At 40.2% G+C, this 27,952-nt stretch overlaps 1 non-coding gene and 1 pseudogene across 2 annotated transcripts in view; one reads left to right on the forward strand and one right to left on the reverse strand.

Annotated features, from left to right (window-relative positions):
• LOC147004892 (protein DBF4 homolog A-like) overlaps positions 1-27,952 on the reverse strand; it is a 203,279-nt pseudogene that overhangs the window by 127,607 nt on the left and 47,720 nt on the right. The window contains exon 3 of the transcript XR_015046885.1: positions 6,660-6,726. The product of XR_015046885.1 is annotated as a protein DBF4 homolog A-like (transcript). The remainder of the gene's footprint in view (positions 1-6,659; positions 6,727-27,952) is intronic.
• Positions 10,625-10,768, forward strand: LOC147004895 (small nucleolar RNA SNORA48). Its single transcript, XR_015047048.1, has one exon. It is a non-coding gene; the product is annotated as a small nucleolar RNA SNORA48 (small nucleolar RNA).

The raw sequence follows: 27,952 nt of genomic DNA on the forward strand, positions 1-27,952 counted from the left end.
CAGCAACATATTTCAGACATAATGGCTTGGAAGCCACTATGCTCCCCTGTACCGAACAATGCACCATTTAACTTCTGTAGAGAACAAAGCCGGGCTAAAAATAGACACACGAACAAATGGTTGAGAATATAGGGCATCCATTGCAGGCACATGGACTTCTTTGGAAGAATGGAAATTTTCTTTAGAGAATAATTGAGACTCATCTGAGCCAATTACATCTCCACATTACAACTTACTAAATACAACTGTCAAAGGAGATGTTATTGAAGTACTAGAGTCAGAAAAATTACATTTTAATTCCTCCACTATTATTGTTTCCAGGGAGCTCTGGACTTTGGTGGATAAAAACACAAATCCTACTACCAGGCTTCTTGACTCCAAATTCTTAGACCAGTGTGTCCAACTCTGTGTCAGTTTCTTCACATGCAGACTGAAGATAACAAAGAAAAGACTACTTAATGCATGGGCAAAACCTGCCCACTAGTATCCAGTACATAGCACGTACTTGCACTACTCCAACTATAGTGAGTTCTTTCATTATTCCTCAGTCCAGTTATTACTATTACTGTCAGGTCAAGATGTATCTTAGGTCAATATTAAGACAACAGGAACTCTGTAGTAGTAACATCAGCATTATAATAAGTATTAACTGGTAAAATACATGATTTGGGGGAATGTAAAACAAGAAAATAGTCTTTTTGTTTCCCTGGCAAGGTATTTCTATGTAGCCCTCGATGACCTGGAACCCACTATGTAGACCAGGCTGGCCCCAAATCACAGAGAGCCTCATCTATCTGCTGGGATTAAAGGGGTATGCCACCATAGCTGCCCTAACCATCATGCAATACCATTGAGAACAAGAGTTTCATTTACTGGAGAAAACATGCTAACAGTAGCCTCTCTGTGGGAGCACAATGGGATTATATTAGGTAGAAAAAGCCATTAACTCTCCCAATCCACTAGCAATAAATAACTGGACTCATACTTACCCCCAAACCAAGACTTAGTTTGAAGCCTGAGTTATTAGAAAGTCAATTAAAGTTTACTTTTCCTACAGGACACCACTATATAGTGAATTATGAGCCAAGAAGAATCAGTGCCCCAAGATTCTAATTCACTGATCAACAAAACTGTTTAGTCCAGCGATACTTTAATTCAGGATTTTAAAATACCTTTGGAAAATAACATGGTTCTTGCACCAGTGGCTGAGAAAACTGAGTGTTCCTTTGAGTTCCATTCATCCGTTCAAACATCAATGTTTTAAAAATGAGTGTCAGGTCAAGCCCACAGGACCCAAAGAACAAGGCTTCCAGGACCAGCCCTATTTGCCATTAAGAGTGTTTCTGAATAAAAAGATACTAGAATTCAACCCCTCTGCCACCTACCATGAAGTTCAATTCAATTATTTATTTATTAAATGGTCATAAATTAAACCTACTTTACATTTGTCATTTGGAAAGTGTACATCTCATTCTTATAGAATCATTCTAACTGGTACACACACACACACACACACACACACACACACACTCACACGTAATGATAGGCAGACTGATGCATGTCTGCAATCCCACCACTGGGAAGATGAAGGTAACCAGAGTAGACATTTAATACCAACCTCAGTCACATACTGAGTGCAAGGCCAGCCAGAGTCACATGAGCCTCAGTTTCAAAAATTTTAAAGAAAAATAATTTTTTTTCCTAAGAGCCAAGTGTATTAGCTCATGCTTCTGATCCCATCACTTGGGAAGCAGAAGTAGTAGACTCTTAACCACTCCTAAATTGAGATCCACTTGGGCCACATGGTGAGAGGTCCAGGTTACCGTGAGCTACATAGTGAGGCCTTGTCTTGATAAAGGGGACAGGGATAGGAGAGTAAGGCGGAAGGGGAATTGGGGAGGGATAACTAATAATAAGAATTTTTTTAAAGCCATATGGAAACTTGCTATCTCATAACCTTTTGTATACGTATGCATTCATTTAAATGATTTTAATTAAACTTACCCCACCCAGGGGATAATGCAGCTCCCAGAAGCCAAGGATAACCAAATGAAAAGCCCAGGGTCAGGGGTGAGCTACTCTTCTTAAGCTGTTGGCCAGAGCTGTCCCACACACTGCCAAAACAATACAGGCCATTGCTTTTGTCTTTAGTTCCCACCAGAACTTGATGGGAAGGCCCTATTGCTGAAGTCATCACAGACTTTGGTCTTAGTATAGAGAGAAATCAAGTTGCTACTGACTAGAAGATTTTTTTCTGATTTCATAAAACCAGAATGTGCCTCTCTTAAATGGAAAACAATGTTCATTTACATATCGTTTTGTTTTTCCACTACACTTGCTCAATCATTAGCCCACCACAGTAATCTGAAGATTTTCTATTCTAAATTCAGGTGGGGCACGTGGCTAGACATGTCATGACTTGAATCTCCCATAGCCCAACATGTCTTCTCTCCTGCAAAAAAGGTTCTGCTCTCAGAATTCAAGTTCAGTACTAAGAGTGTTCAACCCAAATCTTCCACAAAGTGCAGCTTAAAAAAAATGTCACTACAGATTCCAATACATGGTAGCTACCAAATTGTCCTATCATTGCTTCATTAATTATTTGAAAGCATTTTATATTCTTTGCACACCTATACATTGTTAAAGAATTTATGCTACAGGGTTGGGGACATAGGTCAGTACAGAGAGCACCTCCAAGGACTGAGGATCTTTGGTTGGCATTCGCTACCAGTCAGCCTTAAAAATGCACGTCTCTGAACTTCTCCCACTTGGATGGCCACCTCCCTATCTCCACACAGCCCAGGATTTAAATTTAAGCTTAAGTAACAGCCTCTATAAATAGATCCATTTTTTATTCCTTTCTACAATCATCTCGCATATCCAGCCAGTATGACTAAGTGACTCTTAAGGTGACTAATTATTACCCAAGAGTCTGGAAAAGCTACTGCATTTAGGATTCTAGACAAGAAAACAAGGGTCTCAAATACAGGATAAAGTTGTAAGTAAAAGAGGTACCTCGGAAAAGGAGGGTGTTTGGTGTGTTTTTTAAGAGAAAGAGAGGGACAGAGAGAGACACTGAGAGGCATGTAATGAGGTTTATTAAGCAAAGCATGAAGGCACACACAACAGGAGAATGTATCAGGAAAACTGCCCAATGCCAGCCTAAGCTACATGGTAAAGCCGGTAAGAAAGAGATGAGAGAAAGAAAAGGAAGAAGAGGGTAGGGAAGGGAGATAGGTCAAGGGAGAGGAGGGTAGGGTTGAAGAGTATAGTCTGGCCTAGATCACTGGGCATTGCATCTCAAAGGCAGCTTTCAAAGTCCAAGATACACTGAAAAGTACTTGAGAAAAAGACCTATGTCTGCTTACAATAGACACAATGGGGAGGATGCCTCTATGTTAACACATGCAGCAAAAGTCACTTTACACCAGAGTCCAGTTTCTCCTTCCTACTTAATGGCTTACTTACTGTTCTTGACCAGCATTCTGAAGGATTAGAGTGGTTTTGAGAATCCAATGTCTAAGACAAGCAAAAGCTGACTGACTCCTGTGTTGTTCTTTTGTGCTGTAACAAATTTGTTTCTAAGATGCACTGACAGTTTAATACCTAAGTTTGTACTTCCTAGGGTCAAAAGAAATAATTCAAGCTTGGGGTTTTTTTGTTTGTTTTGTTTTGTTTTTGTACTATTCAATTATATAAGACAATCTCAGTGAAATTTGAGTTGCATATAAAAGGATAAATGATCCTGTCATTACATTTTAAAAAGTAGAAATAATAAGATGTCATGAAAGAATGATGCCTTTGAACCGAATTCTATCATTTATGAAAACTGGTTGTATTTGGCTTAACAAAGATGTCTACAACACTGCATTTCTTTTTCACAAATAAAACACCTTAAGATACATGTCTAAAATACTATTCCTTCAGCACATGGGAAGCTTTTGAACTGCTGGAAGGTTGGGAACTGGGTTTCTTGGAGATAGAGAAACCTTACGAGCTGTGGAGATGATGGGCAGTTCTCTATCAGTGCTGCTTAGGTTCATGGGAAATACAAAGTGAGGATGATGCCGGCTTTCCTAACAGTCACCACATTTATGTTTTTCTAAATGATTTCTCACAACTGTCCTTACAGTATCTTTTTACTGTCACTTATTCATTAAAGAATACAAAACAAAAAAAAGAATTGGGTAAGATTCCAAGGAAAAAAGAAATGAGCTGGAAATCTGATTTAGGAAAATGAATGCTAAAGGAATTTAGCAATGCTGGCACCTTCAGGAAGATCATAGTATGCCAAAGAGGAGATATTTAATGGTGGGACAGAAAGACGGCTCTATGGAAAAGGCAATTGCTGCCAAGACTGATTATCTGAGTTCAGTCCCAAGACCCCAGAGGGTGGAGTGAGAGAACGGAGTGCTTTGTACAAGTCATCTTGTACCTCCACTGCACTCAGGCATGGGGATGTATGCAACCACACACATACCACAACACACACACAGAGAGAGAGAGAGAGAGAGAGAGAGAAAGAAAGAGAGAGAGAGAGAGAGCGCAAACAAACAGTCAAACAAAACCCAGAAACCACAGTAACAAAGCCTGTGACTTAAAACCAGCAAAGTGTGTGGTTTGGAATGTGCTATCTGTCACTCCTCAATGCTTCCATTTCCCTCTCTCCCAAATCCACAGTTGCCATTCTGCACATTCAAGACTGAAAACTTCCTTCCTGTGATCCTAATGCATAAGTGCTTTCCATTTCCTGGTGCCAGGTATGGTGGCCCGTGCCAGTAATTTGAGCTCTTGCAAGGCTGAAGGGAGATGACTGAGGTGTGCTTAAGGCCAGTCCAGACTACAGAGTGTCTCTTTCAAAGAAAACAAAACTATGAAAATATATGCACATAAATGCACACATCTACACAATTCTTCACACAAGTCAACATTGGATGAGCTTGGACTTAAACTCCAATGCGGTATGTCACTTTGTAACCTGTCTTGCTTCACTCATTTTTGTACCCCCTTTACAAAGAAGATAATACATATCTCTAAGGAACATTTATATTGAGTATGTGAGGCAGGGAGCATTATGCCTCTAACAAATGGCAGCTATCATTATTTATAAGGGAAAACAATTTAATCGGAACACAGGTGTAAACATAAAAGAATTAAATAAGTTCCTATCAAATGTAAAAAAACAAAACCTATACTCTACACACAGGGTTACAGTCAGGCCTTCATTTATACTTACTGTGAGGGGGCTGTGTGCTTTGGTGTGTGTGAGTGTACACACACTTGAATGCTGTGCTGGTAAAGGCCAGAGGCATTGATGTGGGGAATCTTCTGTAATCACTTTCACCTTCTCTTTAAGACAAAATCTAAGACTCATGAATATGGAGCTGAACAATTCGGTTACATTTCGCTGGCCACCCGCCCCAGAAATCATCTCATCGGATGGACCACAAGTGTGTACCTCCAGCCTGGCTTTTCACCTAGGTTCTGGGGATCAGAACTCAAGGTCTCAGGCTTTCAATGGTAGCTATGTAACTGACTGAGCCATCTCCCTCACTCCTGGAACTTAGTTTTGAAATAAATTAAATAAATAAATAAATGTTAAAGATGAAATTTTTGTCTTATTAAAAGAATAAAAATATGTATCTCTTTTGTACATAAGGATATTTTATAGCCTTGGAGGGAGAAGATATCAAAGCAGCTATAACAGAACTTGAAAGTCGAGATTGTGCAAAAGAATTCAGTAAAACCTAAACGGCCCCAAAGGCAAAATCAACTGTTCTGTTAAAGATAATCACCAAGGTGCATTTTACTTGCCCTAATGTAAAATTATAGTCAACACTAAAATCCAGACAATGAGAAACTGTATAAGATAAACAATTTTCTTTCCTCAAGTAAATTATAAAGAGCAAAATGATAAGCTTGAGACACTTTAAAGGCAAATAGACAAAACTAAACTAGACAGAAGCTTTGGTCATGGAACTATAAATGACAGTGCTAAGAGGGTGGGCTCCCCAGGGAGGGGATGTGTGTGGGGCAGGCTCCCCAGTGAGGGTGAAAGGGGGGGCTGTGCAGGCTCCCCAGTAAGGGTGGACTCAGGGGAGGGGGATTCACCAGTGAGGGTGGTCTGGGGGGGCAGGCTCCCCAGTGAGGGTGGTCTCCTGGTACAGGAGCAGGGCGAGCCAGGGGAAGGGCAGGGGGCTTGGAGGGGGGATAGGGCAAAGCAACACGTGGGCTCATGAGCTTGTGGGCTTGCTGACCAGGCTCTACAGCTCAAATTGGATGGAAGTTATAAGGTGACTCATTGGTCCTTATCTGGTTTTATGTGCATCTCTGTCTTTGAACTACATATTTTAACGTTTTTAAATTAAAAATTAAGGTCTTTACGATTTACCAAAGCAGTAATTTCATTTTTATGTGAATGTACACCTCTCTGCCCATTCATGTTCATACCCCAGATCACACATACTACCCTTGATTTTACACTGATTGTTGTACGACAACTGAGCAGAGACTTTTTAGAGTCTGACTTGTAGGCATTCATTGAGTCAGGTACAGTTTTCATTTAAGGATCACAGCTCAATTGGTAGAAGGCACATCTAGCAAGCACGAAGTCTGGACCCCAAACAAGATACCCCACAAAGGAAGGAAATTTTACTTACTTTGTTCTCCACGACCTTGCCTCCATGTTCAATCTGTCTCTCTACATAACCTGAAGACAGCAACTCGCTACAACAACGAAAGAGAAATGGCAATTAAAGAGGATCCTGCTGTTGACGATAACTCAGTAACACCTTGTCAAGCATGCTCGAGGTCCTGGGCTTGACCCCCAGTGTTTTGGGATGGGAGTGGGGGTGGGTTAGCCTAGAATAGATATCCCATTTGAAAACTTGCATCAAGTTCACACATATCGATCGCCTTTAATAATTGTTTAATTCATATTTTTAACAAAATCAACATTTTACAGAAAGGGAAAGAGGAAGGAAGGAAGGAAGGAAGGGAGGGAGGAAGGAAAGAAGGAAGGAAGGAAGGAAGGAAGGAAGGAAGGAAGGAAGGAAGGAAGGAAGGAAGGAAGGAAGGAAGGAAGGAAGCAGGCAGGCAGGGAGGGAATATGCTAGACAGCTAGGGCTTCTACAAAGATAGAAGCTGAACTGCTCCACCACCTGTGATCCCATGGTGGAGCACAGCCGATTCCCCCGCCCAGCACTGGGGGAAGGAAACTACAGACACATGATTCCTTTTTCAAGAGACTTTAGTCTTGGTTTCTTTTTGTTTTGTTTTGTTTTGTTTTTTCTTGTTTTGTTTTCTTTTACTACAGCTTTCTATCAAAAATTTTGCCTCTTACCATTTTTATGTATCATATATGTTTTTTCCTCACAAATTATTAGTCTACTATACACAGAAAAAGAAAGAGCAAAGAAAATGAGAACAATGGGCCGGCAAGATGGCTCGGTGGGTAATGACACTGGTGCCAACCTGCCAACCTAACTTCAGTCCTGGCATTCACATAGTGGAAGTAAACAACTGACTCTCCCAAGTTGTCCTGTGCCCTCCACGTGCAGACACACAAGTGCTACAGACACACACAAATAAACACGAGAAAGGAAAAGCAAAACATTGTAACCATTTAGATGCTGGTTTTTCTCACAGTCTGCTCTGCAACCTTCTCGTATGATTGGATGTACATGTAATTAGTTATCTATTTGTTTAGTTCAGTTTATGTGTATTGGTGCTTCACCTGCATGTGTGTCTGTGTACTAATAGATACAGTGCCCATGGAGGCCAGAAGAGAATGAAAGAGCTCATGAATCTCGACTTAGAGTTGTGGCCCGCCATGTGGGTGTTGGGGATTGGATACAGGTCCTTTACAAGAGCATCCAGTGTTCTTATCTGCTGAGCCATCTTGCATAAGGGAACCTACTACTATAGAAGCTTTCTGAAATACATGCCTGTACAAAATGAATTTAGATAGAGTTAAATAAAATGGCAGGAAAGAATGACCCAAATGGACATCACATGCTACCAAAAACAATCCCCAGGACCAAGAATGGGTTCTATCCTTTTCGGTCATTGTCGAAGGAGTTCTCAGTGTTGGGATTTTGTACCTAAAAACATCACAGGCTATTGACAATGCTATTGGTTACTCTCTACAACCTGTTGCTGAAGACATCACATATATGTCATTAGAAAGGGGAAAATTGAGCTTAGAATCTACTAGAAGCTTCATCCCTATTGACTAGCATTCGTAGTGCTAGGGGAAATTGATACATGCTACAAAGGGGGACAGATACTCTGACTCTCCCAGACGCCTGCCCACTTCCGGGATTGCACTCTCCTGTTAGCTCTAGGGGAGACCTCACTAAGGTGTGTCAGGTTGTATGTTGCAGATTTTAAAAAAGCCTAAAAAGTTAATTAAGCTATAAGGACATTTGTCATCTTATTAGAAATTTCAGGACTATAAGTCAATTTTTAGTGAACACTGACCACTTTTAAATGAATAAACTTGAGCCTTAAAATATGTATATAAAAACGTTTGCGATATGTCAAGTATGTATGGGTAGGTAGTAGGCAAATTGTGTTACATGTAGGCAGAATTCACAGAATGACATAGGATAGGATAGGGAGGTTTTCGGAGGGGAAATGGGGAAAGGGGATAAAACTTGAAATGTAAATAAAGAAAATATCTCATTAAATTTTTAAAAAAGAAAGGGAATAGGCTTTAGAAAAACAACAGTTGTAGCAGCAGTAGTAATGATCTTAGTTCCTCAAAAACAAATTTGAAGCCTTCCGAGTTTTCAAATGTCAAGGGAATATTTTCACTTGGATTATAAAATCTAAGCGATAAGACAGTATGAATCACAGCAAGACTAATTACAGCGAAGAAAAACCCTCTGCTCAGGAATTTCGCAGCCTTTCCAATCAAGCATCCATAGCTACTTGCACTGCTTGAAAAGGCGCCATGTAACTTACTCCACAAACAGTTCATACAATTCTGTTTTTCTTTGCTTGTACTCTTGTGAAAGTATGCTAAGTATTGTTATTTTAATGATTAGGCAGGAAAATCTTCTGTCAAAAACATCTCTGATATTTTGATGCTTTGATAATCTTGATTTCAATCAATCCACTACCTATTCACTAATTTGGATTTTCAAGTATTTTCTCTAGAATTCTCAGTTGAAATGTTTTGATTGCTTTTTTTCATTTTAGATTTATTTAATTTATAGGAGGGTTTTGCCTTTATATGAGGGCATGTACCACATGAATGCCAGGTGCCCATGAGATCAGAATACAGTACAGGATCTCTGGGATGACTGTGAGACACCATATGGTGTTGGCAATTGAACCTAAGACCTCTGTAAGAACAAGGCTATACCTACTGAGCCCCTTATTGGGAATGTTCATTGCTGTTCACCTCTGTCTTGTCCTCTTAATCAGTTAATATTCTTGGATAATCAGGATAATCACCTATTCCTACATACTATAAACTTCCTCATGCCCCTTTCTCTTGTACTGTGTTGTAACTTTGCAATGGCCCTATCAAACTTCAACAATTACACTTACCTTCTCCACAGGCCAGAGCCTTGCTCCCCAACACAGTATCAGAGTGTCCCTAGGTTGTATTATGAGTACAGTTACCTACGGTCCCTCAGCATAACACACGATGCTCAGGAGTCCTTTATGTTTTTATTAACTTTACTCTGAGAAGATCTTTCCAGATTTCTCTCCCTTCAATCTTCAAAAGAGTGGTGGTGACTCCCAAGTGATCTCATGTTTCCAGTCTACATACAGTCTTGTTAGTAGACAGTGTTCACTAGATTCCAAACATATGACTCTCCTAAGGAACAATTAACTGTATATTCAAAATATGTCCTGGCAATAGCTTTGTGATAACAAAAACCAGCAGACACTACCTTGCCCAAGTATCACATTAACCAAACCACCCAGGAAAGGACTGAGATTCTTACACTTTGAAGCACTGTGCTAAGGACACACTGCTTCCAATATGCTCACTGGAGTTGCCCAAGAAACAAATGAACTAACTGGCTTGGCCATCATTTTCCAAGAAACAGCCTCAAGGCAACTACCAAGCCTAAGGCACCATCCCTACAATGTGTCCTTGGGGCTAAGATTAAGGCAAGGATAAGAAGATTGGGTGCTAAAACCTCAGAAAGACTTTAGGCTGCTTCTTCAAGACCATATATCAAGAGAAAAGCCTTTCTAAGACTCACAAGGAACTCGATTACTCCCCTAAACAGGAAAGTTTTTAGGGATTCTCCACTCAGTGAGAGAGATCAAACCTAGGTCTTCATGCCTTCAAAACAAGGGCTGACCCATTCCAGTCCCCAGCCCTAAAAGAATCATGTAAGTATGAATCATAGATAGGATCATAAAACTGTTATTAAGAATCTTGAAGGCATGTCTCACAGAGCCTAAGCTGCAGGGAGGGAGCTATCTCAAAAAGATGTTTACATAAGTTTTGATTAATAGGGTAAATTCAAATAAGATACACATGAAGGTCACCAAATTAAAAATAGTATTACTAGAATACTAGCTTGAATCATAACCAGTCATTTAAAACACTTTATAGTCAGAAACTGGGCCTAGAAAGATATACATAAGCTGGCAATGCCCCTGGCAATGGGCAAAGAGACACCATGTTGGTCATGTTGTTCTTCTATCAGCCAGGGGCAGAGCAGATGGCAGTCCTATGTTTATCCTAGCTTGATGCCTGGCTTGGTGGCCAAATCTATTTCATGCCTAGGACACATAAAAATTCAATCAAATCCCAAGTGGCACAGGAAAAAGGAAGATAGACAGAGACTTGTGTTTTACTATGCCACACAGTGCTAGTAGAGAACAATGACCAGGCAGCACAGTGGGGTTGGCCCTGGACAGGGGTGTGAGAGAGCTGACTCCCAAAATTAGGAAAGCTACCCAGAGGGTCAGGAGCCTAGGAGAGCTAGACCTCCCCAACAACAAACAGCTGTGGCACTCAGAGAGTAAACCCTGCCCCTCACCTGGACAGTATGGCAGAGCTGACTCTGGTGGTGGGCACAAGTGAGCGGGTTCCATGCACATCACCACACTTCTGCCCTGAGGTGGCATAGGTGTGAGCATCCCCTCCACCTGTAGCAGTTGGGAGAGCTGGGCAAGAGGATGGGAGAGCTAGCCTTGCCCCCTCACTGGCTGAAGTACTCAAAAGAGCAAGCCCTGCACTTCACCTGGACAACACAATGGAGCTGACAAAGGCATGGGTGAGCCAGCCCCAAGGGTGTTAAAACAAGAGTTGGCCCAGTGCCTTGTAGGCTGAAGCACTTGGGAGAATGTGCCCTTGCCTTGACTGGAAAGCACAGTGCAGCTAGCTGGCTCTGAAGGGGTGGATGTGGCTGAGCCAGCCCCAAGGGCTGACCCTGCCTCCTACTGATGGCAACAATGAGTGGCCTGGCCAGAGCAGTGCTGGAGAACTCTCCCTGGTGGTGCAGATAAGGGAAAACAATGGGCTACCACCCAGCCCTCTGAGATGGGCCACCTCAAAATCTGTATTATCTGTGAATGGTTGGAATTTGTGAAGGAAAAACAAAAACAAAAACAAAAAAACAAAAAACAGTCTTGCTGGTCAAAGGCTACAGGATCTCCATGCTAGAGCCTAACAACAGGATAACTGGGAGGAATCCTAATGAAGATCCAATATTGATGGTGTTGCGGAAGCCAGAGGTCTTGAACAAGACTCATTGCAAAGAACATTTGTAAGGAAGATGTGTGGACAGAGGGATATACTGTGGCATACTACAGCTTGAGCGAATAAATGTTTTTCTATGCATTGGGTTTTTTGTTTGTTTGTTTGCTCCTCTGTGTGTGTGTGTGTGTGTGTGTGTGTGTGTGTGTGTGTGTGTGTGTATTTTGTTCGTGGGGTAGTTTGCGAGAGCGAAGGGTAGATACAAGAGAATGGGGAGATGTACAGGGCTGGGGTGCATGACGTGGAACTCACAAAGAATCAACAAAAAGTCGTAAAATATGTAAGCTAAAATCTAGGCCACTTCATACATTAAAAAATGATGATCAGAGAATAAAGCTAAAAACCACAAAAACCATTCCCAAAAAAGAGTCAAAACCTTAATCAATCATTCCCAGTTAAGCACAGTGGTGCATATTCCTAATTGCAGCCTTGGGAGGCTGAGGCAAGAGGACAGAGTTCAAGGCCAACTTGGGTTATATAGTAAGACTCATTCTCCAAAACAAACAAACAATAAATAAATATCGAGACTCAAATAAAATACATTTTCTTTTACCAGAACAGGGGGACCAGGTGACAGTCCTCTCAGTCTTAGTGGCTTTTGGGTATGTCCTCTTTGCACTATTTGAACAGGATTGGCTTTTGCATTCATCTTGTCCTTATCAACCTTCGTCTTGGGATTATATGGAAGGAATAACTTACTTTAGGTTCAATGTTCATACCTAAGTTACCTTAGAAGCCTTCATGACACCGAGACTTGAGCCAAAGGTTGAGAACATGACCCTTGAACTTTATTCCGATGCTATAATGGAATGAAAAATTGAGTCCCTCCTATATAGGTTGACACTAGAAGTCTGTTGTGTCCCACAGATGCTATTGATTAAAGAGGCCTCTTTTCTTTCCACTCCTCTCTCGCTGCGGGTGAGGTCCTCTCCTCCCATAGCTGAGCTGGCTCTTAGCTCAGTTGGAAAAAGGGATCCCCTGCATCATCTGTGCTGCACAGCTTCTATTATGGAAACTCACTTGGAAATCTCGTTTTTCAGTCATACCACTATGACGTCAGGAAACCCAAGCAACAACCAAAACCATGCACAAGACAAAGAGTCAATTCCTCACCAACAGCACCACCTGCATTCCCACTGGCACTGCTTTCTAAGCACACAGCTGAGGTCATTTTGGATTCTAGAAACGGTAGTGTCCGGGCTGGCACCACATGAAGTCCATCTGCATGGTCAATGCACAGAACCATGCAAAGTAATAAACTCCAAGGCATAGGCTGCTCATGCATTTGAGTAACTCACACTTAGTAACTGCTATATTACAGATAATCAATATATTTTATTTAGAGTAACTGCCAAATACTTGAGAAAAAATTACTTGGGATAATATGAATATAAAAGAACAACAAAATTTCCAAGATGACTCTATAAGCCATATAGTATAGGGGTCACAATGAAGATCAAAAACATCATTAGATGTTTAGCTATAAAAAGATTATTGGAACGACTTATGGAAACTTTAAGAACCTAATTTTAATTTGCTTAAATACTAAGCTGAGAACGTTTTAAAGTACTTTGACCTTACTTTTTATTCTGTGCATCTTCTGCCAATCCTTATCAAATCACCTTCTCTCTTGTGTATTTCTTTTTCTTGCTCCTTTTAAGCAAGAATAATCAACTAGACATTTCCTGGGAGATAACTATCTAGCTGAGAATCCTACTAGACAAAAGCAAGAGGCAGTCCCTAGGCCTTTGTAGCACCAAGAGTTAATTACCCATTCTACAACTCAGTCTTATGGCAAAGTTGGTATCTATTTCCTCAGTACATAATAACCAGTGTTTAAAAATCCTGTTTTGTTTACGGGACATGAAATTGAAACTACAAAATTGAAACTATAAAAGCTTATGTGTGACAATTTTGGATGTGAGTTTCATTTTATTACTTACCAATCTGTAAATATGAAAAGCTCTCTCATTTGTGCAATTGCAAGGGAATTTCTGGGTAACACTGTGCTAAAAGGTGAGTCTACTTTAGTTACTGTGGTAAGTTGAGTAGGTAGACTCATTCAAATGTTTGGTCCTCAGTTGATAGAACTATTTAGGAGAGATTAGAAAGTGTGGACTTGTTGGAGGAGCTTTGTCACCAGGGATAGGATTTATAGTTTCAGAAACCCACACCGGTTCTGTCAGTGCCTGTCTCTGTCTCTCCCTCTCCCTCTTTCTTCCTCCTTACTTCTTTCCCGCCCTCCTTCTCTCTCTTTCTACTTCCAACTTGCAAATCAGATGTGAGCTCTCAGCTACTGCTCCAATGCCATGCCTGCCTGTAAGAAGGCCATGTCCCCCAGCACAGTACTCATGGACTAATCCTCTGAAACTGTAGGCATGTCTCCAACTAAACACTATCTTTCATGCGATGTCTTAGTTGTGGTGTCTCTTCACAATAATGGGACAATAACTGAGATGATTACGCTCTACTAAGTCAAAATCTGATGAAAATTATCAGTGAGCTTTCAGTGTATACATAAGGAATAAATATGCTTAGCAAACATTGAGATGTGCACTATCATTAATGTTAGATCTTATTTATAGACTCCTTTTTTTCTAATAAAGACAAGATTTCTAAGTCTAGCTTTGCAGTAGGGTCACAGGACTGTAAGGGGAAAGCCTAGTCACATTCACATTTACAAAATCAGAACCTCCTAGATTTACATACCATAAAACATCACCAAACATGAAAGTATAATTGAACTATCAGCTTACAAATATCCTGGTAAGTCTATTAGCATATAATGCTCTGTTGCATGTTCTGATTGTTGTAGCTCATTGCCACTTTGACAATCAAGGATACCAGGGAACACACAACAGAAAAGCAATGAAAAGGAGCACTGGGTGGCATGTATGACATTCAACCAAGGGAGACACGAGCCTCTCCAACACTGCCAAATCTAGGACTAACTTGATTCTTCTAAGGACACTTAACTATTTTCAACATGGGCTTTGGGATTCAAACTCAGGCCACCATGCTAATTCAGCAAGCACTTTACCAACTAAGGCATTGCCCCAGTCCCATTTTTTGTTTTTAGTTTTTTTATTAGTTCATTGAGAACTTAATAAAATGTATTTTGATTATACTCACCCTTTCTCCATCAACTCTTCCCAGATCCATACTCTTCCCCAACTACCTTTGTGTCATTTTCTTTTCTCTTTTTTTAACCCATGAAGACCAATTTGTGCAGCCCAGATATTCTTGCATATATGGTCTACTACTAGTCAACACACCCTTAGAGAAAACTTAACTTTTTCTTCTCCCAACAACTAACAATGGTTAACAGCTCTGCATCCAGGAATGAAATTTTATCTCCATCTCCACACTCCATGCTGGGATTTGGGTTTTTTTGGACCCAAAAAAGACTTGTGTGTGAGTGCTGTTGACAACTTCTGTGTGGCTTTGCCCTCTGTGTCAAGAAGACACAATTTACTTAGCGTCATCCACCACAGCTGGCTCTTATGATCTTTATATTCCCTCTTCTTCAATGATCCCTATGCCTTGGAGAGAATGGTCCAGCATAGATGTGTTACTCAGGGCCCAGCATTCTGAAGTCTCCTATTTTCTACATCCTGGCCAGTTGTGGATCTCTGTCTCATCTACTGTAAATAAGAGATTACCCGAGAACTGAGAGATGCATTGTTCTACTCATATAATAAGCAGTTAGGAGCCAGTTTAATAGTGTGTCTATTTAATAACACAATAGTAGTAGCTTCTTCCTTAGGGTCCATGGCCAGTCTAGCCACAGGGCCTTGGCCTGGTAATGGTGTCAGGTATAGGTTTCATCTCGTGGATCATGGATTAACTTCATGCATAAGGTGCTTGGGTGCTCCTATGGTATTCCTTTCACTGTTGCACCAGTGGGCATGGCAGTCCCATCAATGGTTTAGGTCACAGGTTTCATAGATGGGTAAAATTGGTGATTATTTTTCTCTTTTGGTAGCTTGCTAAGGACCTTCTAGCACTATCAAAGCTAGCCAGGAGGGCTGAAACTTGTAGGTCTATAATAGGTTGATTCCTCCAAGTTCTTATGATTCAAGTATGCAATGTCTTCAGTAACAGAGCCGTACTGTTAAGTTCTAGAGGGTAACCAAATACACTATTAATACCCTAGACCTTTTTTTGTTGTCGTTTGGGGTTTTGTTGTTGTTGATGATGGTTTGGTTTGGTTTGGTTTGGTTTTGGTTTATTGTTTGTTTCTTTGTTGTTTTTTGTTTTTTTGCTTCTATATCAGATGCAGAGTATCTGGAGGGTAGTCTAGTACTTTGGCAATGGCCTGTACAGATCTTGGGGGGTCTATGGGCCCTCACAAGCTAACAACTTCATCAAAAGAAGCAACCCATTCTCAGTACTATATACTCTCTGGTGTCTAGTAGCAGCACTGCTACCTGGTTCTAGGATAACTTTACATATATATATGTGTGTGTGTGTGTGTCTGTGTGTCTGTGTATGTGTGTGTGTGTGTGTATGTGTGTGTGTATATGTGTATATGTATGTATATATATACATATATATATATATATAATATGTGTATGTATATATATGTGTGTATATATATATATATACACACACACATGTATGCAGAATAGTTATTCCAAATATACTATTATGCTATTAGTAAATGGATATCGTTTGAAATATATATACATATATGTATATTTATTTAGAAGTTTCTACATATGATTTTTTGAAATGTCTTTAGTATTATTTAACCCTCTCTATATTCCCTTCTCTACCTTGCTCTCCTCCCCATCTGAATTTAACCCTTCCTATCCCACTAATCCTTTTACCGCTTCTTCATCTTTTATTGAAAACAAGTCCTTTTCTCATATAATAAGTCCTTCTCATAGCTCATAGTTTCCCTTTTCTCTCCTCCTCCTAGTTCTTCCCTCCATTCTCTCCATTAGAGATGCATTCCATTTCTGCCTCTCACTAGAAAAGAATAGGCTTTTATGAGATAACAGACAAATATGACAAAACGTAACAAAGCAAGATATCACATGGAAGTTGGATACAACAACACAACAGGAGGAAAAGAGTCCCAAGAGCAGGCACAGAGGTCAGAGATTCACTCCTTCTCAGTCAGGAGTAGGACTAGCTTTAAGAAGAAAATGCCAAACCTATGTCAAGATTTACCTAGCTTTCCCATTCATGTTCTAGAAGTAAGAGATTTGGTTATAAAAATGAGCCAGATATGGTAGGGTATGCCAATAATCTTAGAACTTGTAAAGAGTGGCAGGAAGATCATGAGTTCAAACTTCCCAATGCATATTCTAGAAGGAAGAGATTTAGGTATTAAAATGAGCCAGATGTGGTAGGATATGCCAGTAATCTTAGTACTTAGAAAGCAGAGACAGGAAGATCATGAGTTCAAGGCCAGCACAATACACAGTGAGGTCTTAAAAATAAAGAAAAAGACTGAACTAAGAATGGTTCAAATTAACTACATTTGCTGATAATTACTATCTTTTATAACACTCTGATAGTAAGGCAAATCTCTTTACCTCATCATCAGAAATGAAGAAGAGCCATGCATTCAAAGTAAAACTGCACCCACAGCTTCCCTTCACCTTCCCAATCTTACATGACCTCATAAGTAAATGTCAGGTATGGACTCCAAACCTGGCAAGATCCATGGCAAGAGAGCACCACCATCACTTGCAGCTTCATCTTCTCCGTCTCCTTTAGAATCCCAAAGGCTAATCTAACCAGGCCCTTTATATCAGTTTATGCCAGTTACCTTAGGAAGCTCCCATCGCCAACTCTCTAATCTCTATCTGGCTTTGTCTCCTCCCACAACTCAGCTGCTTCACAGTCATGATGCCTTCTGGAATTCACACATGGCTATCCACAGAATCCATCCCTTAGCTGCAACTTTTGTTTTTGTTCTTTTCTTCATCATCTTGTTCTCAGAAGCAGCACTGCAGAGTTTCTTGAGTAGGAGCTGTATAACTTTGCTAATGGGGGTCTGGTGGTAGAGGGAGAATATGTCTGTTTCTCATTTTCAGTTGAGCAATTTTTCCTCATTCCACTAAAACTTACCTCTTTTTTTTTTATGCTATGCATCAGACTATACTGTCACACATCCTGTAGTCTCTGGTTTCCAGTCACTTCCCCTCACTTTCTCAAAGTTTCACTTTTGGTTCAGGATCACACTGTCCAACATCACTCCTATTTTACGTTCTGGAGATTTTTGGTATCTACTTAAGTCACCATTCAAATTAACAACTTAATCTCATCCAGTGAGATTGGATATCATTCCCTAGTAGCCATAGTAATATCTTTAACCTTCCAGTTATAGTATTATCTGCTTTAATACTCTCTACTTCTTTTTTACCATGTTCATTTATTTGAGCTTTATTTTCATTTCATGCTTTAAACTTTTATGCATGTCTGTGAGTGAGTGAGTGAGTGTGTGTGTGTGTGTGTGTGTGTGTGTGTGTACACTATGTGAATGCCTAGTGCCCAAGAAGTCCAAAAGAGGGTGGACAATTTCCTAGAACTGAAGTTACAAATAGATGTAAGCCAACATGAGGATTGTAGAAACCAAACCCAGGTCCTCTGAAAGGGTAACAAGTGCTCTTAACCACTGAGCCATCTTTCCAGCACCTATTCCAGCTTTCTTAACACACCATTTCAAAACTTTGAGTGCAATAGAACTTCTAAGCCATTGGGTTTACTACCATTCTATCATTCCTCATGCTTTTGTTCAAGTGAGAGTCAGTCTCAGCATTCACTACCTTGCAAACCCATCACTTGACATATGACATTCCCCAGACTGAACCAATACTGATGAAAACAAGTCCTGGGTCTATTCGAGGCCTACCAGTACAGCTAAATGAAACTAATAGCAGCTCAAGGTGTTTCTTAACATATAATAACTACAAGCAAGCCGTAAAAACTGCCTGGCACTCACACCCTACAGCAGTCTGTACAACACCCACCGGTGTCCCAAGCATATCCCGTGTCTTCATTTCTCTCCTCAAACCTTCAACATCTACCTTCCCCCATCCATTTTCAAAGATTATTTCTTGCTTGTTGTATCATGAAGGGAAAACAAATACAGATGTATAAGTTGCATAGACCCTCATCACTGCATCCCCATACGTCCTATGCTCAGCCTTCCCTACTGTTAATGATTAGCTCTCTAGTTATCTAAAGCTAATCCATTGCACCTCTCTTGCTCATATACCCAATTCATCCATTCTTGTCTACTCAGAAAGCACCAGAAATCCTTCCCTCTCCTGGGATTTGAAAAAATTGTTAGATCTTTCCTATCACTGTATAAATTTTTATGTCTCTTATTTAGAAAAAAACCATTCATTTGTATGATTTTTCCTTTCAAAGCCTGCTCTTATCAAACTCACTAATCATCTACAAATGCCTTATGATCCATGATCAATGTGCTCATCTTATCTGACCCATAAGGAGCACCTGCCACTGCTGAGCACCCTTCTGCTTAAATTCCTACCATCCACAGTTGCTTGTTTTTCTCTTCTTCCTGCTTCCCAACCTCCTTTGCTGGCTTCTAAACTCTAAATACTTGATTACACAGCTACACACTAGGGTTGAGTCCTTCACACATCTACACACCAGGGCTCAGTCCTTCACACAGCTACACACCAGGGCTCATTCCTTCACACAGCCTCACACTAGGGCTCAGTCCTTCACACAGCTAGCCACTAGGGCTGAGTCCTTGCTTCTACTATTTTTTTTTTCATTTCCTTGATAATTTCATCTAAAAGTTTCTCTTTTTGTTTTTATGAAAATGTCCATACTTAAAACTCTAGTTAAAATTCTCCTCTGAACAACAGAATCAATGTTTCCACTAGTTTAACATATGTATGTGTACCACACTTAAACATATCCAAACCTGAACCCTGAACCAATCTTGTGTAACAAATACGATTTTCTTACATCCATTCCATCTCCATAAATAACTTATCAAACTCCTCTTGTTAAGAACTATGGAATGGCCACTGGCTCTTCAATTCCTCTTACTTCCTCATATCTAATGGTCAGAGATGTCTGTCAATTCCATTTTCAAAATATGTCCTAAAGTCCTTCCAAAGTGTGTCCATTGCATTGCCTTGAGTGGTCATGATACCATACTTGGTTTATTACAACACTTAAGGTCTATTCTGTCCATTTGTCAATGGTATCATTATCTTTATGAAGAATATAACAGTCACTGAGAATACACATAATTGGCATCATTATACAATGTTAATGATAGTTCATTATTTCCTTCTATAGAGAAAATGATCTTTCAAATTTTAGTATAAAAAATTTAAACTTATATTTTACACCCAATAGTCTAATAAAAAATAGATAAACAATATTTGTATGACTTTTATAAATAATTATTATTAGAAAACAAAATGTTGACAAAACTATTAAGGAACTGCAACATCTATAAATACTGCGGGTGTAGCTGCACAAAACATTCAGAGAGCAGTTCAACAATAAATAGCTTGGCTTCTATGAATTTTACCTAAAGAAATTATTGCAAATGTGTATAAATGCTTAGCTATAAAGACTGACAATATAATATCACAGAGAAAGTCTGGAAAAGGCAGACAGGAAATTAAATAAGATACAAAACTTACAATCCCCCAAGAACAGTGGCCTCAGGCATCTAAAGCACAACTATGGTGATTGTGAAGTCAGACTTGACTGTATTAAGAACAGGCCAGCCTAAGCTATGGACCAAGATGCTCTCTCAAAATAGCAATCACGACAAAACTTACAATTATACTTCTGGCACTATTGTTCCATATAAGCCAATAAAGGATGTTTAACCACACCTGGCAGTGAACCACCATTATTCTATCACCTGAAAAGCAGGAGGGACAGGAGGTCAAGGCCATCTGTAAGTCTGAGGCCAGTTGGCTGTAGGAAACACTGTCTTTTAATAACAAATACTTGTAACGTCTTCTTAAAGAAACTACCACATGTTGCAAAAGAGAGAAAATATATGTATACGTGAAGAAAAACAGAAGCAAACAATGAAATGTTAGCAGGCGTTTTCCCTGGGTAGTAAAATCACTGATTTATAAATTTCATTTGTTCTATGTCTGCAGAGTTTCCGAATGTTTCATAATAAACTCATATTACAGTTATAATAAGAAAATCAGAATTTTAAGTTCACAGTACCGTAATTCCAATGTTATTTGGTAAATTATTTTTATTCCATTTGGCAGAAAATAACAATTAAGGAACACCTGAATAAAACTTCATACTAGGGCTGGCGAGATGTCTCAATAGCTAAGAACACTTGCTGCTCATTCAGCAGACCTGAATTCAGTTCCCAGCACCTACATGGCCACTCACAGCCACTAGTGAATCCAGTTCCAGGGAGTTCAACATCCTCTTCTGCCTTCTTGGCATCAGGAATGCAGGCAAAACACTCATATACAGAAAATAATACAATAAATTTTAAAACTCATACTAAAAAGGAAAAGGTTCCTAGTATCAAAAGCTAGAATTATATAAATAGATGTTTCAGATGCAGTAGCATACACCGGAAGCCCAGCACCCCTAAAGTTAAGGTAGAAAGATTTTTCTGAGCTCCAGGCTACCCTGAGCCACATAGTCAGTTCCAGAGCCAGCCTGAGTTAACCCTATCACAAAACAACAAAATACAAAAAGCACAAAGGAGAAAAGTAACAAAAGAAATTATACCAATTGAAAGAGGAAAATTACTGAACACCTGAACTGTTCCTGAACTCTCTTACCCCTCCCATCCGGAGACTGTTCCCGGAGCACTCCTGAACTTTTTACCCCAAGGTACCCCCTCCCAATTGGAAACTGCTCCAGGAACATTTTTTAGATAAGGGGTCTCCTGGAAAAAACCTAGTTCTACCCCTCCTAACTGAAGACTATGCCAAGAACATTTTTGAGATAGGGGCCTCCTGGTACTATCCCGGAATGTTCCAATAGATCGAGTACATTGCCAAAATATAGGACACGACCCCTTGGTTATGTAAAGCCCCTTGGCAGAACACCTTGGTGACGTAAAACTTGTACTTTTCCCCTTACCCATTTCCTATAAAAGCCTGTGAAATTTTGGGCTAATTGCCGAATCTCCTCTGCACCTTGCTGGCTGCATGAGTTTCGACCCCAGATATCTGGTATATGTGCTTTTTTTATGTGCTTTCTGTCATTGCTGTATTAAATCTTACTCTCTATACATCTTAAGTTCGGTCTCAGTGTCTTCTTGGGTGCGCGGCTGACCCGAGGCTTGAGTAAGTGTCTCCCTTTGGGAGTTTTGGAGTCTTTCACAATCAGCTATAAATTTCACATTTAAATGGTCACTATTATAGGTCATACTATATATTATACATATCATATATATTTTTGGTTTTGTTAGCATAAAGTTTCTGCTAAATGCTTCCATTTATTTTTAAAGGATGCTTACTTTACGCTTCCCCTCCTACTATTATTACTGTTTAAACACTGTCTCACAGCTTTATGTTCATTCACTCATGTAATACACACAGGCCTCTTGTTAAGGGGGTGCTGTGTTTCCACACAGTTGAGACAGCGAAGCAGAGAGAGCAAGCGTCTCAGTGGAGGCATGCAGGGCGAGACATGCAGACAGGATTGGACCGAATGGCCTGACTTCAGAGGTCATTCTCCGGATCACTAAACCCAAAGACAAGATGAATTTTTCTTTCCATAACTTTTGTGTTTAATGACATACATTGAACCACACATCACCAAACAACCTCAAACTTCTGTGTAAAACAGTGAGCAATCAGTACGAGCAAATACCGGTGATTCACCAAACCCATTTTTAGTTACTATGCATACTACTGCCAGCATCGGACTCACTGCACTCTGGGCTTGCTGTTAGCTGCGGGCCAGCTGTCATCATGAACTTTCTCTTCATCACAGTCCTCACAATCTTGCTGGGGCTGTCTCCACCAAAAACTCCCCCTCTCCTCTCTCTGGTTCAGTTCCCGGTGCCTTCCAGAAATCATATTTAATCAGATTAATTTCCTGTGTGCTTCACTGCTATACTTTCTGAGAACTCATATTTGCAGGGATGTTGTGACAAGGTGTTGCAGCCCGGACTGGCCCTGAAACCACTCACTCTCCTGACTTAGTTTCTCAAGTGCTGGGAAGTACGTGGCACAGCATCTGGCTTTGGGAACTCATTGTTGCTTGATGACTTAGATTTTTAGTTCAGTAAGCTGCAGAATGTTCAACATCACTAGTACTGCTATTGTAACTCTGATCTATTCTGATCTTCAGTGTTGTAACCTGAGATTTTTTTTCTCCCTTGAGTTTGTTCTAATCTTTTCTTTTCTCATTGCTCTTCTAGCATTTAACAACTGTGTATCTTTGTGTAGATCTTTTTTCCTCATTTATTGTCGTGTGCATTCAATGGGCTTATTCAATCTAGAAATTCATATTATGAAATTATGAAGATTTTTCCCAGGCTGAGGATGTATAGACCAATGATAGAGCATTTGCCTAGTGTGATGGTTTGCATAGACTTGGCATATTGTCCTGTGCATTCAATGGGCTCGTTCAATCTAGAAATTCATATTATGAAATTATGAAGATTTTTCCCAGGCTGAGGATGTATTGACCAATGATAGAGCATTTGCCTAGTGTGATGGTTTGCATAGACTTGGCCCAGGGATTGGCACTATTAGAAGGTGTGGCCCTGTTGGAGTAGGTGTGGCCTATAAGACCCTCATCCTTGCTGCCTGGAAGTTAGTATTCTGCTAGCAGCCTTCAGATGAAGATGTAGAACTCTCAGCTCCTCCTGAACCATGCCTGCCTGGATGCTGCCTTGATGATAATGGACTGAACATCTGAACCCGTAAGCCAGCCCCAATTAAATGTTGTTCTTAATAAGAGTTGCCTTGGTCATGGTGTCTGTTCACAGCAATAAAACCCTAAAACACCTAGCATGCAGAAAGCAGTGAGTTTAGTCCCCAGAATCATTGGGGAAAATATAAAAGAAAAACATTTCCTGAAATTATATGATTAATGGTTTCTCATTGCTTTACAGTATTCTGGCGGGGCTTTTACAGGAGACAGGACTGGATCCGGACTCTCCTCTAGGTGTTTACCTTCTCTCTTATTGACCATTTATAAATCTGTCCTGTTTTTATGTCTACCCCATCCCACCTATATCCTTCAACCCTTCCATTTTTATCCCTTTTACTTTCCTCTAGATACCCAACGCCATTATCTTTTCTCAGATATGCAATAATTATCTCCTTTAATATTTTATTACAATATTGTGCTTTTCCTTTTATTTCACAACATCTTCATTTCAGATGAATCCTTTTCACATTGGTTCACACTCTTCTCAATGATACCTTGGTCAAGGAAGGAATAAGGAAAGAAATTAAGGACTTTCTGGAGTTTAATGAAAATGAAGCCACAACATACCCAAACTTATGGGACACATTGAAAGCATTTCTAAGAGGAAAACTCATAGCTCTGAGTGCCTCCAAAAAGAAACTAGAGAGAGCACACATTAGCAGCTTGACAACACACCTAAAAGCTCTAGAAAGAAAGGAAGCAAATTCACCCAAGAGGAGTAGGCGGCAAGAAATAATCAAACTCAGGGGTGAAATCAACCAAGTGGAAACAAGAAGAACAATTCAAAGAATCAACCAATCGAGGAGCTGGTTCTTTGAGAAAATCAACAAGATAGATAAACCCTTAGCCAGACTCACAAGAGGGCACAGGGAAAGCATCCTAATTAAAAAAATCAGAAATGAAAAAGGAGACATAACAACAGACCCTGAAGAAATCCAAAACACCATCAGATCATTCTACAAAAGGCTATACTCAACAAAACTGGAGAACCTGGATGAAATGGACAAGTTTCTAGACAGATACCAGGTACCAAAGTTAAATCAAGATCAGGTTAATGATCTAAACAGTCCCATATCCCCTAAAGAAATAGAAGCAGTCATTAATAGTCTCCCAACCAAGAAAAGCCCAGGACCAGATGGGTTTAGTGCAGAGTTCTATCAAACCTTCAAAGAAGAACTAGTCCCAGTTCTTCACAAACTATTCCACAAAATACAATCAGAAGGTACTCTACCCAACTCATTCTATGAAGCCACAATTACTCTGATACCTAAACCACATAAAGACCCAACAAAAATAGAGCACTTCAGACCAATTTCCCTTATGAATATTGATGCAAAAATCCTCAACAAAGTTCTCGCTAACCGAATTCAAGAACACATCAAAACAATCATCCATCTTACCAAGTAGGTTTCATCCCAGGGATGCAAGGATGGTTCAATATACGAAAATCCATCAATGTAATCCATTATATAAACAAACTCAAAGACAAAAACCACATGATCATCTCGTTAGATGCTGAAAAAGCATTTAACAAAATCCAACACCCATTCATGATAAAAGTCTTGGAAAGATCAGGAATTCAAGGCCCATACCTAACCATGATAAAAGCAATATACAGCAAACCAGTAGCCAACATCAAAGTAAATGGTGAGAAGCTGGAAGCAATCCCACTAAAATCAGGGACTAGACAAGGCTTCCCACTCTCTCCCTACCTATTCAACATTGTACTTGAAGTCCTAGCCAGAGCAATTAGACAACAAAAGGAGAGATCTCTTTTCTAAGAGAGAGAGAGAGAGAGAGAGAGAGAGAGAGAGAGAGAGAGAGAGAGCAAGATTTAAATGGGAGGGAAGGATCCGGGAAGAGGTAAGTGTGGGAAAATGTGATTAGAATATATTGTATGAAAATACTTATTTTTCAATAAAAAGGATTTTTAAAATTCCTAGTTTCTCCAGTGGGACATAGGACAAGATACTCTTTTTGTGTTTTAAGGGGGTTGGAAGGGTACTTGTTTCTAATACAGGCTGGCCTAGGACTTACTATGTAACTCCAAGGAAACCTAAAACTCAAACCATCCACTTGCGTCAGCCTTCCAAGTGCTGGGATCACAGGCATCAGTTACCACAGTGTGCTCTCTTTTTGTCTTTTCCATGTAAAGGACGCTTAATGTGACTGCCCAGCCTCTGGAGACAGTAATATGAGATAAGGAATCTAAAGTACCATAAAAAATATGAGTGAGACTTTTCTCTTAAAAATCTCCACTTACTAAAACTAAAAAGCAGTATTACCTATGGAAATCTAGAACATTTTGATACTCAAACACAGTAAGTTTATTTAAGATCATAAGAAAAACAAGAATCCAATGTTTGTTGTATCCATGCACCTATGTATGTATGTATGTGTGTGTATGAATGTGTCTTAGTCATGGTTTCTATTCCTGCACAAATATCATGTCCATGAAACAAGTTGAGAAGGAAAAGATTGATTCAGCTTACACTTCGACATTACTGTTCATCAGCAAAGGAAATCAGGACTGGAACTCAAACAAGTCAGGAAGCAAGAGCTGATGCAGAGACCACAGAGGATGTTACTTACTGGCTTGCTGTCCATGGCTTGTTCATCTTGCTTTCTTATAGAACCGAGGACTACCAACCCAAAGATGGCACCACCCACAATGGGCCCTCCCACCCTTGATCACTAACTGAGAAAATGCCTTACAGCTGGATCTCATGGAGGCATTTTCTCAAGGGAGGCTCCTTTCTCTGTGATAACTCCAGCTTGTGTCAAGCTGACACACAAAACCAGCCAGCACAATTGACCTCTTGTCAACTTGACACACAAACACATTTAACGCTTGCTTTCTTACTCATCCCCAAGATCTAAATAACTTTAAAAGTCCCACAGTCTTTACATATTAAAATTTCTTTTTTTTTTATTTTTAATATTTTTTATTACGTATTTTCCTCAATTACATTTCCAATGCTATCCCAAAAGTCCCCCATACCTTCCCCCCCACTTCCCTACCCACCCATTCCCATTTTTTTGGCCCTGGCGTTCCCCTGTACTGGGGCATATAAAGTTTGTGTGTCCAATGGGCCTCTCTTTCCAGTGATGGCCAACTAGGCCATCTTTTGATACATATGCAGCTAGAGTCAAGAGCTCCAGGGTACTGGTTAGGTCATAATGTTGTTCCACCTATAGGGTTACAGATCCCTTTAGCTCCTTGGGTACTTTCTCTAGCTCCTCCATTGGGGGCCCTGTGATCCATCCAATAGCTGACTGTGAGCATCCACTTCTGTGTTTGCTAGGCCCTGGCATAGTCTCACAAGAGACAGCTATATCTGGGTCCTTTCAATAAAATCTTGCTAGTGTATGCAATGGTGTCAGCATTTGGATGCTGAATATGAGATAAATTCCCGGGTATGGCAGTCTCTAGATGGTCCATCCTTTCGTCACAGCTCCAAACTTTGTCTCTGTAACTCCTTCCATGGATGTTTTGTTCCCAATTCTAAGAAGGGGCACAGTGTCCACACTTTGGTCTTCATTCTTCTTGAGTTTCATGCGTTTAGGAAATTGTATCTTATATCTTGGGTATCCTGTTTTTTTTTTACATATTTTCCTCAATTACATTTCCAATGCTATCCCAAAAGTCCCCCATACCGCCCCCCCACTTCCCTACCGTCCCATTCCCATTCTTTTGGCCCTGGCATTCCCCTATATTGGGGCATATAAAGTTTGCAAGTCCAATGGGCCTCTCTTTCCAGTGATGGCCGACTAGGCCATCTTTCGGGGTATCCTAAGTTTTGGAGAGCATCAGCAACAGAATACAAGAGATGGAAGAGAGAATCTCAGGCATATATTAAAATTTCAATCCCTTTAAAATATCTAATATCTTTCAGAATCCAAAGTCTTTTTAAAATTCAAAATCTCTTAACTGTAGGCTTCACTAAAATACTTTCCTACTTCAGAGGGAAAAATATCAGGGCACAGTCACAATCAAAAGCAAAATCAGACTTGAACAGTCCAATGTCTAGGATCCACTCAAGATCTTCTAGGCTCCTCCAAGGGCTTCTGTCACCTCTCCAGCTCTGCCCTTTATGGCACACCGCTTGTCTTCTAGGCTCCAGATGCCTGTACTTCACTGCTGCTGCTGTTCTTGGTAGTCATCTCATGGTACTGGTATCTCCAAAACACTGCTTCTTCTGCTGCAACTAAGCTTCACCAATAGCTCATAGGCTCTCTTCATGGTGCCAGGCCTCAGATCCTTTACATGACCCCCTCAGTCGTGGGCTGTCAACTGCAACTGAGGCTGCACCTTCACCAATGGCCTTC

Source organism: Mus caroli, unplaced genomic scaffold (assembly GCF_978045245.1).
Source record: "Mus caroli unplaced genomic scaffold, Mus_caroli_1 scaffold_4, whole genome shotgun sequence".
Lineage (NCBI taxonomy): Eukaryota > Metazoa > Chordata > Mammalia > Rodentia > Muridae > Mus > Mus caroli.